General features: G+C 58.9%; 1 protein-coding gene across 7 annotated transcripts in view; it reads left to right on the top strand.

Moving 5' to 3' along the window:
• The window catches only part of ACSF3 (acyl-CoA synthetase family member 3), an 87,230-nt gene that overhangs the window by 21,830 nt on the left and 47,455 nt on the right, over nt 1-17,945 (top strand). The window lies entirely within an intron of this gene.

Genomic DNA, 17,945 nt, shown 5'->3' with positions numbered 1-17,945 from the left:
GCCACAGCGTGGCGGGATATGGTGGGCGGCGGCTTCGAGGATGTGTGCGGGCTGGGCCGGGGCAGCCAAGTCTGCCCGAGGGGCCAGGGCAGGACCCCAGGTGGGCCTGAGTGTCCCTGTCGACGGGGACCCAGACCAGAGCTTTGTTCAGACCTCTGGCGGAGAGGGGCCCACCACCCGCTCTGAGCCCGCCTCCGTTGCTAATGGGACCGCGAGGTGGGCACACGGCCACTTCTGGCCCCAGAGCTGGGGTCGAGGACAGGTGCAGTTCTGGAGGGTGTGAGGACAAGGGCCCCTCTGGGTGACGAAGAGCAAGGTGCTGGGCCCCAGTGACACCTGAGTGGCTCTTCCACCCAGACCTTGCCCCCCGCTTCCCACTGAGAAAACGAGCCTCAACAGAGTTCTCGGGGAGCCTGCGGAGACCACCCCAGAGGCCGCTGGGGGTGGGCAGAGAGATTGGGCGCTCGAGACTCCTCCTGCCGCTCTCGGGGGCCGGGCCTGGCTGTCTGGCTGGAGGTCTGTTTGAGTCAGAGGTCGCCCAAGCCAACCACCTGCCCTCCCCTGAGCACCTGGCCTGGCGAGAGGCTCTTTCCTTCCATCCCCAGGTCTCGCTCTGCTCATCTGAGTGTGAAGTTTTTCCTACAGATTATTCGAAGCACTTGACAACCTGGATGGCTTCCAAGCTGCTCGAAGTGCCCCAGGTGGACAAGAAAGACAAGCCCCTGCTTCTCCAGGGGAAGGCCCCGCAGCCCCAGCTGAGCGGCCGGCGGGCCCTCTGCTCCTCCTGGGCCGGGCCCTCTCCACCATCCAGGTGGCTCCTGGTCACAGGTGCCTTCTAGCTCCGAGCTGATGTCCAGGCCAGGCCCAGGCTCCCAGCCACTGGTCCTCCTCTCTGCGCGGTGAGCCTGGGTGCCAGGCCCCGTGGGTGCAGGGGGGGAGATGGTGGTGGCGGTTCTGGAGCCCCTACCCCTTTACTGCTCCAGAACTTTCCGGCAGCTTGTGCAGAGGTACCGCTATTCTCTCCCTCCCCGCGAGGCCCCTGCCCTCCTCGGCAGCTCCCCCCATCATTCTTTTTAAAAATTGCGTTGAAGTCCACGTAGAAGTCACACGAGAACCACCCTGAAGAGGAGAGGGTGGTGACGTCCAGCACGTCCCCAGGCTGTGTGGCCACCACCTCTGTCCAGCTTCAGGACACTCTGTCCCCAGCCCGGCACCACATGCTTCCCACCTAGGGTCCTGGTTCTCGGGGGGTGGGGGGGTGCCTATGGCACCATCTGAGCCGCGTCCCTCTGGCGATGTTTCTAGACCCCTCCTTGGGGGCTGGTTCAGCTCCTGTTCAGACCACCTGCCTCCTGCAAGCCTGGCTCCGTCCACAGGAACCTTGGGGCATGACCAGGTGGGCCCGGACTCGCGCTGCCGAGAATGGAGGTTTTTAGTGCCACAGGACGGCTCCGTTCGCGGTAGTGGGAGGACAGGCAATCCCCTAAACACAGGCGCGTGCCCTTCTCGGTGGGTCTGGGGCGCTCCCTGCTCCAGCCGCATCTGTGGGCAAGGTCACACCACCACTGACAGCTCTCTATGCCCTGCTGCCTGCCCGCTGGCACCTGTGGCTACCAAGGTCCACGCCACTGTAGCACCTGCCACTGTGCCCAGCCGGGTGATGCCTGCCATCCAGGCGTGGTCGTGGGAGCCAGGCCGCATGGAGTGAGGGTGGAAGGTGCCGCACATGCAGCTAAGAAGAAAGTGAGCTCGCCGACAGCTGGGCTGGGAGGCAGGCGTGGCTGTGCGATGGTGAGCAACCAGCCAGCCACTGTGGGCCTGGGACTGGTGTGCCTCGGGCAAGGTCAGCGGGAGGGCAGGCTGTCAGGAAGGTCATCCTGCAGCCCTCATCTGACCGCCAAGCTGCACAAGGCAGCGTGACTCCAAGCCCCTTCCTGGGGATGCCTGCATGTGCGGCCACCGTGGCTCAGCCTTCCCCAGCACCGCCTCCCCCCCGCCCTGCTCCCCCAGGCTCCACCTGTCATGTTGATGGACGGGCCTAGCCAGGGGCCTGCCAGCTGGGGTCACCACCCACTGCCTGGGAGAGTCATGCCTCATCCATCACCGGCCGCAGCAGTGGTGTGCGTGCCCGGCACATGCCTTCCAAGGCCACCACGTGGGCACTAAGTGCCTCTCTGCTGATAGGTGAGTGGCCTAGCCACACCTGCCTCCCTCGGCCCCTAGAACCCTGGCCAGGCGCCACCAGGCACACCTGCCTTGGCAGAAGAGCTTCCAGCAGTCCAGCTGCAGGAGGGGCATTCCTGGGGGCCGTGCACTGGGCAGACCCAGGAGTGGAGGGAGGGCTGTCTGCAGTTGCACCTGCTGACCGCACATGCAAAGGCACGCTGACCAGCAGCCCAGGCCCAGCTCCAGCTCTCCCAGGTGCGGCCTGGCAGCCTTGCCCTTCCATCTCCTTCCGTATCCTGGGGCAACAACAGTGCTGCCTGCAGGCTTGGCATGGCCTTGGTGGGGCTTGGATGAGAAGGTGGGAGCAGAGGCAGATGGAGCACTGGGTACCTATGAGTGCTGCACATGGACCCCTGGGGGCCCGGCTGCAAGGAACTGAGCAGGTGGGTCTTTGCCCTTGTCTTTGATCTTGGAGGGAAAGGCTCCGTCCTCCGTTGGGCGTGCCGTCAGCTGTAGGCGTTTCTCCCATGCTCTTTAGCCCACTGAGGGGTCCCCCATTATTCCGGAGTCCTTCCCTGGCCCTCCCCGAGTTCCACCGTCGAGCTCCCAGGGCTTGGAAAGGTCTCAAGTTCAGCTTGTCCAGACTTGCAGGTTATCGTGAGTCCTGAGTCACTCAAGCCCTCCCAGCTCTGCAGGGCCGACCAGCAGCGTGTGCGTGAGAGGCCGCCCCCAGAGCCTTGGCGCAAGCCCCCATCTCTCCCACCCCAGACAGCTCAGGTCAGCCTGGCCGAGGGGTCTGGTGTCCATTTCTCTTCTGATCGGCCTTGACTTGAGGGAGCGTCAAGCACAGTAATCTTGGCGTTGACTTGCAGGTTTTTCCTTTCCTGCCTTCCCCCTCCACCACTCTGGCCCCCGGGCTTTCCCTGGATCGCACGCACTGGCCACATTGCTTTGTCAGCCTGAAATGTGCTTCCTCCAGGTCTCAACACCAGCTTTGTAGCAATGGCCTCTTCCCCCCCAGGAGCCTCCGTGCTCATGTCACATGCTCACTGCCCACCCCGTGTCTCTTTTCTCTGAAGCACTGCAGCTAAGGCTCTCCGTTTACTGTCCTAAGAGACGGGTAGCCCGAAGCTGGGGTGGGGCAGGGGCCGGAATTCTGCTTTTGTTTTCTAGTCGGAGAACAAGCCCCTGGTGGTGATTGAGTGAGGCAGTGGGGGGAGAGAGCCTGGACAGGGGGCAGTGCCCATGCACAGGGAGCTGCCTGCCCCCGACAGCCCATCTCTGTCTATCAGCTGCCCTCTGATGGTGGAGACTTCTCTGGCCTCAGGAAGGCGCTGGCTGGGGCTGGCTGGGTTAAGGCGCCCGTGTTTCCCCTGGGGGTCTGCGCTAAGGCCTGCTTGGTGAGCCGCGGAACTTAGCAGAGGTGTAGGGTGGGCCCCCAGCGCCAGCTCCTGGGTGGTGGCGGTTACCATTTGGGGCACTCCCTGTGTGCCAGGCCCTGCAGGTGGGCGTTGCCTGCAGTCACTGCCCCACCAGCCCTGGGATCTCTACCTGCAGATGAGCCTGGGACACCAAGTGCCCACGACTCAAACCTCTGTGGGGCGTTGGGGCATTTGTTCAGGGTGCCCAGGCGGTGTGAGCTGTGTTGGGGAGCGTGCAGGTGAGCAGGCCTCCGATCCGTGGTTTCTTAGGGCATCAGTCCTCATGCCTGGCAGGTTCAGGTGACCTGAGCTCACTGAACCCAGAGTGGGTACGATGAGCACTGCCTGCTCTCACGTGGTCCGCGGGGCCCTAGGCTGCACACGTGTGGCATTGTCACTGCACACAGCAGTGGGGGTGCCTCTTCTGGAGCCTGAGTCTCCAGCCCTGTCCTTGCCCGTCAGCAACAGTTTGTGGCTTTACTGTGTTGTGGCTTTACTGTGTGTTGGTTCTGCAGTCACGCTTGTGCTGGGAGTTTCCGAAGCAAATTGTCAATACTCGTTAAGAGAGGGGGTGACATGGAGTCCCTCCTGTGGACAGTGCGGTAGGAATCCGACACCCGCGGCCCCAATGGGTTAAGGATCTGGCGGTGCTGTGGCTGCAGCTCGAATTCAGTCCCTGGCCCAAGAACGTCTTTGGGCCTCAAGTGCAGCCACAATAAAAGGAAAAAAGAAAGAAAGAAGATGCCAGAGGAGTTGAGAGATGAAGAGGTGTCGTGTCTGCCCCTTCGGCTCCGTGTTCGGAAAAAGCAGAGTGAGAGGTCTGTGCGGAGAGAGCGTGAAGTGTCGTGGACTCTTGACAGGGAAGGGACTGGGGACCCTCTTCGTACAGTTCCCCCAAATGTTCTGTCAACTTGAAAGTATTTTAAGGAGTTCCCGTCGTGGCGCAGTGGTTAACGAATCCGACTAGGAACCATGAGGTTTCCGGTTCGGTCCCTGGCCTTGCTCAGTGGGTTAAGGATCTGGCGTTGCCGTGAGCTGTGGTGTAGGCCGGCAGCTACAGCTCCGATTAGACCCCTAGCCTGGGAACCTCCATGTGCCACAGGAGCGGCCCTAGAAAAGGCAAAAAGACAAAAAAAGAAAAGAAAGAAAAAAAATGAAAGTATTTCAAAATAAAAAGTTACAAAACTGAGCAAATACACCTTCCCCCTGAAAGAAGTAAACGGATGATAAGGTCATCAAACAGGAGTTCCAGAGTTTCTCCTTCCTTCCTTCCTTCCTTTCCAGTTTCTCCTCCTCTGTGTTGGTGTGAGAAATTCTAGAAGTGGATCTCCTTCTGTGGAACGATGCTCGGGTTTCTGAGTGAACTGTGCTTGGTCGAAGTAGAATGTTCTCTAATACACAGGAAGAGTCCGTCTCTGATGTTTATTTTCCAGTGTCGGCTTTCGTGGCCACTGGAAGAACAGTCTGGCTTTCCTCTTCTTTTTCTGTTGCCTTAGTTTGGTTTTACGGTCAGTGTTAAGCTGTTCTCATAAAATAACTTGGGAATTGACTTTCCCGGACTGTTCAGAAGAGCTGTCTGAACCTAGGGGCCTCCTCAGAGTAACTTTTTAATTATTTTTTCGGTTTCTTCTTAACTGTAGTTATTGGTTCAGATTTTCTACTTCTTTAGTTCAGTTTTGATCACATATATTTCTAGGGAATTATGTTTCAATAATATTTAGAGGAGTTCCCGTCACGGCTCAGTGGTTAACAAATCCGACTAGCATCCATGAGGATGCGGGTTCGATCCTTGGCCTCGCTCAGTGGGTTAGAGATCCAGTGTTGCCGTGAGCTGTGGTGCGGGTCACAGACGCGGCTCGCATCCAGCCTTGCTGTGGCTGTGGCGTAGCTCCGATTCGACCCCTAGCCTGGGAATCTCCATATGCCGCAGGTGCGGCCCTAAAAAGACAGAAAACCAATGATGAGAATATTTAGAGTAGACTAGCATAGAATTATGCATGTTCTCTTGTGATATTCGAGTCCTCTCCTTGGTCATGGCACGGCCTTTCTTACGCCTCACTCTGGGTCCCAGTTTCTTATTTTCTAGGTTAGATAAAGTGGAGGTTAAACTATTGTATTGTTTGCTTGTTGAATCTAGAAATATCTCTCAACGGAATCTATCGATATGATTTTTTCTGCCTTCTAAATTATTTTTTCCTGCTTTCTTTCTTCTACTTTCTTTGGGTTTATTTCCTCTTTTCTAAGTTTTGCTTTGAATGCCTCATACCCCACGTTTAATAGTGAAAGTAGGAGTTCCCGTTGTGGCTCAGCAGAAACAAATCTAACTAGGATCCACGAGGCCGCAGGTTCGATCCCTGGCCTTGTTCATTGGGTTGAGGATCCGGCGTTGCTGTGAGCTGCGGTGTAGGTCTCAGGTGCGGCTTGGATCCCGCATTGCTGTGGCTCTGGCGTGGGCCGGTGGCTACAGCTCCAATTCGACCCCTAGCCTGGGAACCTCCATATGCCACAGATGCAGCCCTAGAAAAATTAAAAAGTGTTAAAAAGTGAAAGAATTTCCGTCCGTGGGTGTGCCTTTTAGTTCAGCTGGAACCGTACCCATGAGTGTAAACGCCTAGGAATCTCAGTATGTTAGTTTCTCGCTGCCTTGTAGCTCCAGTGGTTTTGATTGTCCTTGTGTTGAAATAGTCAGTCGTGTTATGTGTCACATTCTCACGTCAAATTGTAACAAAGCTTTGCTTGTTCATTAAATGAACCTTTCCTCAATTCCGTATTTTTACCGTGTGGGGCCTCTGGGTTCTGCCTGGGGGGGGGGTGGTGTCTGGGTGTCCGTCTGTGCTGGATGCCTGGGGACCGAAGGGCGTCCCAGGACGCAAGCCCTTCGATGCCAGGCAGATCGGGGCGGGCTGGTTGCCTTATCCCTACGGCTTACATTGTCACCTAAAATGTGACTTGTTTTAGTCCTTGCTACAAAGACCTTGAAAAGACTGTGTTTCTTGTTTGTAGGGGACAGGATTTAAATTTAGATGTACTTAATTAACTTAATGATATTTCTCAGTTCCTCAGTGTCTTTTTTTTCTAACTTGATTAGTCAAAAAAATGAGAGAAGTATGTTAAAGTAAGTCACCAGTGCCGTTCTGCCCGTTTCCCACACTTTTTTCAGACAGATTTTGCCTTGTATATTTCACTGCCGTTGTTTTTCACCTTAAGGTTTATTATTGTGGGAGTTCCCATTGTGGTTCAATGGTAATGAAGCCAACTCGTATCCTGAGGATGCGAGTTCAATCCCCGGCCTCACTCAGTGGCTTAGGGATCCCTCATTGCCGCAAGCTGTGGGTGGAGCTGTGGTGCAGGTCGACGACATGGCTCAGATCTTGCTGCAGCTGTGGTGTCGTTTGGCAGCTGCAGCTCTGATTCAACCTGTAGCCTGGAAACTTCCATATGCTGCAGGTGCAGCCCTGAAAGGCACAAAAAAAAACTGCCCCTCTTTGCAGATGATGTGATTGTCTATGTGAAAAAAAAAAAAAAAAAAAAGGAAAAGGATTCTACACCATACAATTAGAACGAATAAGTAAGTTCAACAAGGTTGCAGGATGCAAGGCCAACAGACAAAAGCCAAATATAACATTAATGTATATGTATCTCTACTGAAACTTAAAATCCCGTACGATTTATGATCACTTCAAAAAATGAAATGGTAAGGTCCCAGTGTAACAAAGCACAAGCTACGCTTGCTGGCACCCAGGCCCAGCGCCGTCTTCTTCCGGCGAGGCCCGTCTGTTTGCCGTTTCCGCTCATTCTGGGTGGTGGTGGTGTATTTGCGTTTGCCGAGGGCGTACGTTTTCTCCGCATTCTGTTGGCAGATGGACTCTATCTTATTTAATTCATTCTCATTAGTTGTTGGGAGATATTCTTCCTGTTCTTAATTCCTTGTAGTTACCATATTTTAAAAAATGTATTTGGAATTCCAGTCATGGCTCAGTGGTTAAAGAACCTGAGTAGTATCCCCCGAGGACTCGGGTTCAATCCCTGGCCCTGCTCCGTGGGTTAAGGATCCAGCGTTGCCCTGAGCTGTTGTCTAAGTCCCAGATGCGGCTCGGATCCTGTGTTGCTGTGGCTGTGGTGCAGGCCGGCAGCTGCAGCTCTGATTCAGCCCCTAGCCTGGGAGCCTCCATATGCGGCCCTAAAAAGACAAAAGATAAAAAAAACAAAAAACAAAAAAACACCGAAAAACGCATTTGAGCTCCTGTGTTCTAACTGGCGGTATCCGGGAGTTGGAGGAGCTTTGCCCTCCTGCCCCCGTCCCCAGCTTCACCCTCACAGTTTTAACTGGTTCATCAGGAAAAGGAAGACCCCACTGTTGGTGTCATTTGTTCAGTATATTGAATTTTCTTTTTGGTTTTTTGTTTGTTTGTTTTTGTTTTGTTTTTTGGCCTCACCTGCAGCATGCAGAAACTCTGGGGCCAGGGATCAAACCTGAGCCACAGCAGCGACCCACACTGCTGTGGTGACAATGCAGATTCTTAAGCTGCCGCGCCACAAGGGAACTACGTGAATTTCCTTTTTAAATTGTCTATGGCATGACAGTTTTGTCTTTTTTTTTTTTTTTGCTTTCTAAGGCTGCACCCGCAGCATATGGAGGTTCCCAGGCTGGAGTCAAATCAGAGCTACAGCCAATAGCCTTTGCCAGAGCCACAGCAACGCAGGATCCAAGCCGATTCTGTGACCTACACCACAGCTCATGGCAACACCAGATCCTTAACCCACAGAGCGAGGCCAGGGATCGAACCCGCAGCCTCATGGTTCCTAGTCGGATTCATTTCCGCTGCACCACGACGGGAACTCCAGTTGTGTGCTGTCTCGGGCTCTGTCGCAGGTCGTTTGCATTTGTCTCTAACGTAGACTTTCTGGCTCCCGGTCCCCACGTCTCCCCACTTCCTTACTCCTCTGGGGCCCCACCTGGGCTGGGGCTGCTGCGCTTGCGCATGACGGGGCGTCTTTCTGCTGCAGTCACACAGGGCAGCACCTTGGTTCTCACGAACGCTTGCATCAGAACTGCTTTCTTCCAGAACCCTGACTGTCTTGCTTATTCTCAGAATTCATTGCTTTAAGGAAGTGCTGAATGTAATGTAATTTTTTTCTGCCTGGAAGTTAACAGCATTTAGTCTCCAGGGTTGAAGTATTTTTTCCTCTGAGATCACCTAAGGTTTTTTCCTTTCATTACTTTCACCAGATACAAGACGGGCCGTCTCGCCTTTAGGGGACGTCTGCTCTGCCACGTGACGGGCAGGGGGGCAGCCCCCGGCCAGGGCCACCGCCCCCCCCCCCCATTCTCCTGGCCTCTCGCAGGCTGCTCCCCCTTCGCTGGCCAGGCCGTCAACCCCTTAGACAGACACAGGATACACTGCACCTGGTACGTTCTGACATCAGCATTTAGTCACGAAGTTACCGCAACCAAGACACTGAGTACAGGAGCGCCCGTCGGGGCTCAGTGGTTAACAAACCCACCTAGTATCTGTGAGGACTCGGGTTCAATCCCTGGCCTTGCTCCGAGGGTGAAGGATTCGGTGTTGCTGTGAGCTGAGGTGCAGGTCGCAGACGTGGCTCAGATGCTGCATCGCCGTGGCTGTGGTGTAGACCGGCGGCTACAGCTCTGGTTGCACCCCTAGCCTGGCCCGGGGGAGCCTTCCTGCAGACACCGGGGACCCCAGCGGCTGCCGTTCCCACCCCCACCCCATATGCCGCAGGTGCAGCCCTAAAGAGACGAACAAACCAACGAACCACGATACGGAGCCTGCTCGTCACCGCCAAGGTTCCCGCGCATCCTTGGGACCCGGCCCTCCCACCAGGGGCGTGGGGAGAGGAAGCTGATGGGGACAAGGAGAGGGTCCCGGTGTCAGGGCACAGCCAGCCCTGACAGGTGTGACAAGGACAGACGTGCCCCTGTGTGGTCGTTGGGGCCGTGGTGACCAGGGCCCTGAGGGGTACGGGGCCGTGACGGGTGCGATGACAGGAGGATCCTGTCGTCCCCGGGGTCTCTGGCAGGCCGGGGTTGACCCAAGAACAGAGCCAGGACCCTGCCGTAAAGGGTCAGCTCCCATCCCTGCAGCGTCACCAACCGGTGCCTGGGCCTCCCGGGCCAGCCCACTGGGTCGAGACCACTGGCCCAAGGGCTGGAGGCGCCGGCGGCTCTCGGAGGCGCAGAGCGGAGGTCAGCCTGAGGCTGTCTGGGGGCCCAGCCCTGCCCCGCTTCCGGCCATGGCCCTTGTCTCTGGGCCGCAGGTGCGCGCGGTCCGCCGAAGCCGGGTGGTCGTCTGCCCGCCCACCGGCCGAGTGGCTGGCGCTGCGGTGGCCTCCATCTGCCTCTGCACCACGGGCGTGCAGGGGGCTCTGGGGGGCCTCGCCTCACACCCTCCTTGTGGGAGGAGCCCTGGGGTGCTGGGGTGCACGGGAGGAGGCTGAGAAGAGGGCAGCTGCCGGGGCCGCAGCCCAGGTGTGGTCCGGCCAGGCCGGGCCCGAGGAAAGAGGAAGGGCGGGGAGTTTCCAGCCGCACAGCCAGCCCCTGCCCGGCGCCCGGGGGCCCGGAAACAAGGGCCGGCCAGGCGCGTGACCCACTGGCCTGCCCACCCCAGACCACGGGACAGCAGGACAGCTGGCTGCAGGCTGGGCCACGTGTCACCCGGGGCGCCCCTGGCCTGCCTGGAAGGGAGGCCGCCGAAGCCCTGGCTTGACCCCAGGGTGCATGTGGGCTCAGCAAGGGGCCGGAGAGGGGCTGCCCTGCCGAGCCCAGGCTTTGGGTCTTGCTGCTGTGCTGTAGGAGTCCCAGTCCTGCCTCGACCTGGGCCTGAGCCTGGGCTCGGCTGGCCTCTCTGCTTCCTGGTGGGGTGGGGCTGGGAACGGCCGCCGCTGGGGTCCCCGGTGTCTGCCACAAGGCTCCCCCCTGGGCCACCAAGGAGTCCAGCTGTTCCCACCGGGCCCCTGACTGGGCCCTGAGCAGTGTGGGGTTCAGCCGGACAGGACCTGCCCCCCTGCTGGCTGCACGTGTTCCTCTCTGAGCCTCAGTCTGCTCGGCCGCTGGCTGGGAATGGGGGCCCCTAGCACAGCTGGGCCATCTGCGATGTCCCCATGCTAGTTCCTGTCCCCCGGCCCCACCCCGCCCAGGCTTCACTGCAGGGGCACGGGAAGCTGTGCCTTCCCTCCCACGAGAGCAGGGGCCACGTGGTGACTGGGGGAGAAAACCAGGATTAGGCCAGAGGTTTCTCTGTGCCTGTTAGGTCTGAGCCTCGGGGCTTTACCAGGCTCCGGGTGTCACTGCTGAACGAGGTTACGAGTGATATTTCTAAGGCCCTGCCCACCCAGAGCCCTCTCAGTGGCCCTCCTTTGCCAAGAGCCCGCTGGCCTCAGGGGCCCCGCCGCCTCCCCCAGGGACTCTAGGACCTAGGCAGCCAGCCTGCAGGGAGCCAGGCCCCCACTGCGCCTCCACGGTTGTCCTGAGCACAAAGAGCCCCTAGCGACCCAGAGGGGTGCGTGTTTGTCCTGGGTCCCCGGCAGGTCCGTGGGCACCCCTGACCGGGACCAGGCTTGCCTGTCTCCCTCTGGCCAGGAAGACCCAGAGGCTGCAGGCGTTTGCAGGGATCACTCGGAGAGCCCTGGGGTGGCCGAGGCTGGTCCTGTGAGAGGGCTCAGCTGGGGCCAGGTTGCTCTGCTGCAGCTTCTGGAAGTTTCCATGGGCTTGATGGCGTGGCCAGGTGAGCCCCTGGCCTCGCTGATCACACCCTCAGCCTGCCGCTCCTCCCCCTGGAGAGCGACCACCGGCGGCAGTGGCTCCAGCCCAGGCCGTGAGAGCGGCGGCGGCTGCACCTGAGCAGAGGGGACGGCGTGTGGGCGCAGGGATGTTCCGCCCGCAGCGGCGCCCCACCCACCGACTGGGAAGTGAAATCGCCGGTGGCGGGCCGTCGGGGTGGCTGGGCCTGGCCTTTCCGCCCAGGCACCGGGGCAGAGGCTGGGGTCCGCAGCGCCAGACCCAGGGGGGTGCGGTAAAGAGACCCCACTGACCGCCGGCCTGGGCCAGAGGCCGTTCTGCCCCGGGTCAGTGGCACCGGCCCAGGTGGCCCCCAGCACGTCATCACCACAGCCCCGCAGCGGTGCCCTCATCACCCCATCCCTCTGAGAGGAGCCAGCTGCGGCCTAGGGCCAGGACCAGCGACAGCATCTGTGCGGTCCACAGAAAATGAAAATTCGGGCACTTGTTTAAAAAGTCTGGAGCGTTTGAAGACATTGACAGCCAAGCCCTCACCAAGGCGGGCGTCCCTGAGCCTTGGGGACAGCTAAGGTCTTGCCCCAGCGCAGCCCAGCCCCCAGGCGGCTCCCACGACCAGGCACTCCCAGGCCACGCTGCACGGGTCCAAAGGTGGCCTAGGCTGGGCACTCTCAATCTGGGTTCCCTAGAGGATTGGGTGCCCCTCAGAGGCTGTGCTGGGCGGCCAGGGAAGCCCACAACCCCGCCCACCCCCAGGAACCCCAGCGACCTGTGTACGCACTCCCGGGTCAGCAGTGTTTGGAGTAAGAGAATCTTGGGCTTCCATGTTAAGAAAAAGGAAACTGGGCTTGGCGTTCCTCCTGTGGTGCAGCGGAAACCCACCTGACTAGGAATATGAGGTTGCAGGAACAGTGACAGGAGGCCAGGCCGTCCCTCACACCCGGCCTCTGTCCCCTTACCCGCTGACCAGGGACCAGGAGCAGTGATGGCCAAGGCGGATGACGCCAGCCAGGTTCAGACGAGGAGGTAAGTGGGGGCACGGGCAGCAGGGGGGTCACACCTTAGCAAAGAGGTCGAAGTTTTAAAAGAGAGGTGTGCACGGGCCAAATAAAACCGCTGCACAGCGGCCTCGGCCAGGCCTGCCGCTCAGGCCGACCCTGTGCCCTGGAGCCTCCTCCTTTGCTGCCTCCTCCCTGCCGTCAGCGGATGTCAGCCGGGTGGCTTCAGGCACCTGCCCCACATCCTCCCTGAGGCACCAGGAGCAGAGCCAGCCCTGCCGCGGGGCTCTGAGTTTGGGTCCTCCTCTGCCGTGGGCTTGCCATGGGGCCCCGGTAAGCTGCGGGCCCTCTCTGACCAGGGCCTGCCAGTGGAGCTGAAGCAGCACTGGCGCCCTGGGGCTGCAGCGGCCGTGGAGACGCAGCTCATGTGTCTCCCATGCCCGAGGGGCCTGGCCATAGTGCAGCAGTACTGCCATCCTGCAGGCCTGGGTGCCCAGCCAGACATGTGGCAGGCGGCGCCCAGCACTGCCCCACAGCAGGGGCTCTTGCGTGCAGAGTGTTGCCCAGGGCGGCTGGGCCTTGCCGAGGCAGCCCCACCCCGATCACTCTGCCCAGGGCTGGAGGCCGAGCTGTAGTTGGCAGCTGCTGCCCTTACCCTGGTTTCCTGCTCGGCAGCCTCCCAGGCAGGGATTCCTGTCACTCACAGGGCCCAACGTGCTGGTCGGTGAGGGGGTCCTGAGTGCCAGGTGCCATGGGAGACCCCGGGAAGGTCCGGGTGGCCCAGTCTCAACACTGAGCTCACGGGGGCTCCCACTGAGTGTATTTCATGAGCTCGAGTCAGGGTCTTTGACGCCGTTCCGTCCAGTTGCAGGAGAGGGGCCGCGATGACCTGAGGCCACGCGGCTGGGGGACAGGCAGTGGGGATTCAGCCAGGGTGGTGGTCACGAGGGTGGCGGTGGCGGTGAGGATGGCGGTGGTGGTCATGACAGTTATGGCGGAGGTGGTGGCGGGGGTGGCGGCGGGGATGGCGGTGGGGGTGGCGGGGGTGGTGTCTAATGCAGCACTTACTGCAGCACCCGTGCTCTTAGCAGGCTAAGCGTAATAACCCTTTTAATTCTCAGAGTTAGCCAGTGAGCATCTCCGGTCTACAGATTAGGACAGGGAGGCATAAAAACGGGAGTAAAGAGGAAGTTCCCATCGTGGCCCAGCGGTAGTGAACCTGACTAGTATCCACGAGGACGCAGGTTCAATCCCTGGCTTTGCTCAGGATGGTAACGCGGCAGAGGTTTAAGGCTTCAGGCGGGGTGGGCTGAGCTCCAGACGGCGCCAGCCCCAACTGGGCGGGGATGCTGGCCTTACCAAGGCTCTGTGGCGGTGGGAATCTGTGGTTGCAGTTTACACAGGAGCTTGTGGCAGGAGCGACGAAGGAGGGAAGGTCGAGGGAGGGTAGGGGATCGAGTCTGGTGACAGAAGGCAGTTAATTTATGCACGCCGTTGTTTTCTGCAGTCCATTGTTTCTTGCTGCCCAACTTGAGCCTCCACATGCCAGCAAAGGTTGTGGGTCTTGTGCTGAGCTGCCCCCATGTCCCCAGCAGCTCTCCAGGGTGAGCAGCCGCATTTGGGGGCTGGGGGTGTCTGTCTCCATCCTCCTGGGAACTTATCACTAAGTGGGAAGGAGAATCCTTGGCTCACCCAAGCAAAAGTCCTGAGCAGGAGTTCCCGTCGTGGCTCAGTGGTTAACAAATCTGACGAGGAACCATGAGGTTTCGGGGGTGATCCCTGGCCTTGCTCAGTGGGTTAAGGATCTGGCATTGCCATGAGCTGTGGTGTAGGTTGCAGATGCGCTCGGATCCCTCGTTGCTGTGGCTCTGGCACAGGCCAGCGGCTACAACTCCGATTAGACTCCTAGCCTGGGAACCTCCATATGCCACAGGAGCAGCCCTGGAAAAGACAAAAAAAAAAAAAAAAAAAAAAAAAGTCGAGAGCAGGACAGCTCCAGGTACAAAGGCAGAGGCGCTGGATGTCGCTCTGCACTCAGGGTCTGTCTGCCTGTCCTTCTGTCGGCTCACTCTCAGGATAGCACTCGTGGGTACAGGAAGGCTGCAGTGACTCCAGCCATTGCATGCAGACAAACATCCACCATGGAAAAAGAGGGGCACTTCTTCCAGCACATCTCTTTTCCTTGGTGAGGAGAACCTGTCCAGACTTGCCCTCACATGTCATGGGCCAGAATCTCTGGCAAGGAGAACGAGAGCCCAGTGGCTGGTGTAGGCCAATCACGGCCTGCCCTTGAGACTGGCGGTTGGGGCCCCATCTTTCTGGAAACAGATGACTTGTGGGGAAGGCGGGACTGTGAACAAGGTCAGGGCTCAGAGGAAAGAAGGAAGGTAGAGCGGCCAACGTCTGTCGCCTGGGCATCCGCAGAATCTGCCAGAACCCTGGGCGCGGGGAGTAAGCAGGTCAGGTGGCAGCAGTAGTCTGTGACAGTTCCAGCGCCAGGCACCCTCTTCAGCACTTGTGCCTGCCAGAATCTGTGAGCTGTTGGGAGTTGGGAGAGTTTAACTCATTCGCAGCCACTTCTTCCAGAGGGCTTTCGTGCGCTGGGAGAGCATGAGGGCCAGCTGTGGCCTTGGCGTGAAGGGCCGCCACCTCCCCACGGCTCAGAACCGGTGGCTTCGGATCCCACAGCGTAAACGCGAGACCCTGTAACTCCAGCGCCCCACCCTGACTCCAAGTGGGCTTCAGAGTCTCACCAACTCTTGCCCCGAGGTTCCGCCGAGCACCGCCTGCCCTCCGCGGCCCGCCTGCCCTGCCTCCGTCCCCGGGTCTAGAGCCCGGTTCTCCTTTAAGGGCCCCTTCAGGGGTCACATCTCCACAGAGCCTTTCTGGAGCCCACCAGCTCTTCCGAAGCCCTTCCCATCTTGTGATGGAGGTGTTTATGTCAACATTGTATAATATGGGAACCATTTCAGCATTCGCGGAATCCCAGGCACGTTGCCAGGAGCTTTTTTCATTTTGGGGACCTCCGTTGGAGGTGGGCACTCTGGCCCTTAGGTGAGAAACTGATTCAGGTTAATTTACCCTCGATCACACAGCTACACCTGGGAGAGGGTAGCCGTTCTATTGCTGTGTTCAAATCACTCCAAACTTCGCAGCTGAAACAATACAAATCTCTTGGTTTCTGTGGGTGTCGAATCCAGCAGTGGCTCAGCCAGGGCTGCCCGAGCGCCCCCCACCCCAGGGTGGCTCCCCCTCCTCAGGTGAGCCATCGAGAGCCAAGAGGAGGCCTGGTGCTGTCAGGACCTCGCCCAGGTCAGCCCTCCTCGGCTGGGATGGGACTGCATGTAGGGCGGGGACCCCAAGAGGCGGCTGGACCCTAACACCGGGGCCCACAGCCTCCCCCCAGCTGCTGGCTAGTCCCTCCTCTGTGTGTCCAGAGCTGCCTCCTGGGTGCCGCCTCAGTCTGCAGAGGAGCCCTTAGTGAGCACGCTGCTGCCAGCGCATCTGTGTTTTGCTTTAATCCAGTGAAAAGGTGTGACCAAGATTCCAGCAGTTTGGGCTCATTAGGCTGGAGGTGCCAACAGAGTCCCGGAGGGAGAGAGGGCGGCTCCCTCTTCTCTGGGGGAGGCTGGGGCTGGGAATGGATGGGGGCCCTCAGAGCAAGGTGCCAGGTGGGGAGGCCCACCTGCCCCCTGGAGGGGCCCGGGAGCCCCCCACCCCCACGCGGAGGCCCCTGGCTTCCTAGAGAATCCACCGGTTTGATGGACTGACTTCCATCTACCCAGTGCCTGCTCAGGGTCTCCCCGAGGGGCTGGTGACAACCATGCTGGCAGCGGTGGCTGCAGAGGGTGAGCGCAGGGCCTTAGGTGTCCCTTCTCCTTGGGCTCAGGGGCTGAGCGAGGAGGGATGGGCAGCACCTCCCAAACACACATTGGCGGGGCTCTCAGCTGCAGCAGGTGCAGGCTCCGTGGCCAGCACCCCCTCCCCGGGGTGGGGGGGTGGGGGCAGGTCCAAGGGCAGCTCGGGTCCCCTCCAGCACGACCCGCGCCGACTGACCAGCCCCTGGAGCCCGTCTCTTCCTCAAGCGTCCAGACTGGGAAATCCTAGTGCACAGTTTTGTGTTCCCATCTTTAAATTTGAGGGTCTAGGGAATTAACTTCTATTTCATGCTATTTTTATTCAACTGAAGCGGCGATGTTTGCGGTGTGGCTGCTGCGGCCACCATCCAGGACACAACCCAAGTCCCTCCGCAGACCGTTCACTACGGAGCATTGTCTGGTGCGTGGGGGAGTTTGGTTTCTTTCTGTCTGTCTGTCTCTTTTTTCTTTCTTTCTTTTTTTTTTTTTTTAGGGCCACACCCACGGCATATGGAAGTTCCCAGGCTACGGGTCAAACCAGAGCTACAGGGGTTCCCGTCATGGTTCAGCAGAAATGAATCCAACTAGGAACCATGAGTTTGCAGGTTCGATCCCTGGCCTCACTCTGGGCTAAGGATCCGGCATTGCCATGAGCAGTGGTGTAGGCTGTAGGCACAGCTCGGATCTGGCGTTGCTGTGGCTGTGGCGTAGGCTGGTGGCCACAGCTCTGATTGGACCCCTAGCCTGGGAATCTCCGCATGTCGCAGGTGCGGCCCTAAAAAGAAAAAAAAAAAAAAAATCGGAGCTACAGTTGTTGCCCTACACCACAGCCACAGGAACGCAGGATCTGAGCCACATCTGCAACCCACACCACAGCTCACGGCAACGCCGGATCCTTAACTCACTCATCGAGGCCAGGGATTGAACCTGTGTCCTCATGGACACTAGTCAGGTTCATTACTGCTGAACCACAACGGGAACTCCAAGAGTTTGGTTTTAATCACATGAACACAGCGTCTGCCTGTTCACTGGAGAACTTCACAGCCACGAATGTGGGAGGCAGGCGGCGGAGTTCTGGGCTCAGCCCCCAGCTCTGTCACTCTGTCAGCAGGTCATGTGACCTACTTCTCCAGCCTCCGCTGCCCCGTGTGTGACCCGGGGCCCCCAGTGTCTGCAGGCCTCCCTGGCCTTGACCTGTCATCCGCCTTAGTCTGGACGCGTAAGCAACAGGTGCCTATTTCTCAGAGTTCCCAAGGCTGGAATCTAAGGTCCTGTGTCTGATGAGAGCCACTTCTTGGCCTGCAGACAGCCGTTTTCTCCCGTGTCCTCACCAGCTAGAGGGCAGAGAGGGAGGCACGCTCTCTCGTGACTCTCATGAGGACACGAATCCCGTCCTGGGGGAGGCAAAAGTTCAGTCTATGACGTCATCAGCATCATCAGTGGCTCATCAAGGACATCTGACTTGTCTAACTACGCCCTTTCCTTGTCCCCCACAAGCATGTAAGTGACAGGAGTGCGATGGCTCTCTTACCCCTCGCCCCCGTGCCTGCAACATGCCCGGGGACAGGTTGGCATCTGCACCAACACCCACCTGCCCATTGGGAGCTGTGGGGAGCCAGTAGCAAGATGGTAAGGATTCGTGTGGACGCTGATCAGGCCCCTTTTCCCATCCTGTGCCGGGTAGAAAGCAAACCCTGGGGGAGTTCCCGTCGTGGCACAGGGGAAATGAACCCGACTAGTGTCTGTG

The sequence above is a fragment of the Sus scrofa genome, chromosome 6 (genome assembly GCF_054392235.1).
Source record: "Sus scrofa isolate SSC_HxYL_T2T_F1_AM1 chromosome 6, Sscrofa_HxYL_maternal_Yorkshire_Landrace_v2.0, whole genome shotgun sequence".
In the NCBI taxonomy this organism is placed as follows: domain Eukaryota; kingdom Metazoa; phylum Chordata; class Mammalia; order Artiodactyla; family Suidae; genus Sus; species Sus scrofa.
The sequence above is the reverse complement of the archived record's forward strand: the minus strand, read 5'-3'. Positions and strand labels throughout refer to the sequence as shown.